The sequence below is a fragment of the Schistocerca gregaria genome, chromosome 6 (assembly GCF_023897955.1).
Source record: "Schistocerca gregaria isolate iqSchGreg1 chromosome 6, iqSchGreg1.2, whole genome shotgun sequence".
Classification (NCBI taxonomy): domain Eukaryota; kingdom Metazoa; phylum Arthropoda; class Insecta; order Orthoptera; family Acrididae; genus Schistocerca; species Schistocerca gregaria.
In genome coordinates this window covers 557,050,373-557,051,654 of record NC_064925.1, presented here as the reverse complement: position 1 = coordinate 557,051,654, position 1,282 = coordinate 557,050,373, and the positions used below count along the sequence as shown (strand labels likewise).

Genomic DNA, 1,282 nt, shown 5'->3' with positions numbered 1-1,282 from the left:
TTGTCTTAAAAGCAATTAATCAGGACTACTTGTCTTTTTTCTTCCATTTTTCTCTCCCTGTAGCTTCTTGTACAGTATAATATACTACCCGTCTTTCCTTGTAACTTGCTCAGAATTTCGAACATTTTGCAGCATTTCACTTTCTCGAACACAATGTTTTGTCCACTGATGCTATGAATGAGCCGTGATATTTCTTTAAATCTTGGTACTATAAACTAACGTACCGTTGGAACAGCCCGTCTGGTGGCTTTGCCTTTCAAGGTCGTTATACTGGGAAAAAATCAAACACAATTGAAGAATATGTTCGTTTATCCTTCCTCCCGAATGTCTTAGAAGAAATGTTTCTCTGTACCTGGTATGGAACTGTTCTTAAGTCGAAATAGAGTAGAATGTCGTGTAGGCGTTATTTATCCGGAAGTATCGAGAATGAGATTTTCACTCTGCAGCGGTGTGTGCGCTGATATGAAACTTCCTGGCCGATTAAAACTGAGTGTCCGATCGAGACTCGAATTCCGGACCTTTGCCTTTCGCGGGCAAAAGCTCTACCATCTGAGCTACCGAAGCACGACTCACGCCCGGTCCTCACAGCTTTACTTCTGCCAGGATCTCGTCTCCTACCTTCAAAACTTTACAGAAGCTCTCCTGAGAAACTTTCAGAAATAGCACTCCTGAAAGAAAGGATACTGCGGAGACTTGGCTGAGCCACAGCCTGGGGGATGTTTCCAGAAATAGATTTTCATTCTGCAGCGGTGGTGGTGGTGGTGGTGGTGGTTAGTGTTTAACGTCCCGTCGACAACGAGGTCATCAGAGACGGAGCGCAAGCTCGGGTTAGGGAAGGATGGGGAAGGAAATCGGCCGTGCCCTCTCAAAGGAACCATCCCGGCATTTGCCTGAAACGATTTAGGGAAATCACGGAAAACCTAAATCAGGATGGCTGGAGACGGGATTGAACCGTCGTCCTCCCGAATGCGAGTCCAGTGCGCTAACCACTGCGCCACCTCGCTCGGTTCTGCAGCGGAGTCTGCGCTGATATGAGACTTCCTGGAAGATTAAAACTGAAGCAGGAGAGCTTCTGTATAGTTTGGAAGGTAGGAGACGAGATACTGGCAGCAGTAGAGCTGTGAGTATCATGCGTGAGACGTGCTTCGGTGGCTCAGATGGTAGAGCACTTACCCATCAAAGGCAAAGGTCCCGAGTTCGAGTCTCGGTCGGGCACACAGTTTTAATCTGCCAGGAAGTTTCATATCCAGAAGTATTTTCCAGAAAAATAAATATCTGATTT

The 1,282-nt window shown here is 46.4% G+C and overlaps 1 non-coding gene across 1 annotated transcript; it reads right to left on the bottom strand.

The window, feature by feature from the left end:
* Positions 1-931: 931 nt before the first annotated feature.
* Trnaa-cgc (transfer RNA alanine (anticodon CGC)) lies at positions 932-1,004 on the bottom strand. Its single transcript has one exon. It is a non-coding gene; the product is annotated as a tRNA-Ala (tRNA).
* Positions 1,005-1,282: the final 278 nt, after the last annotated feature.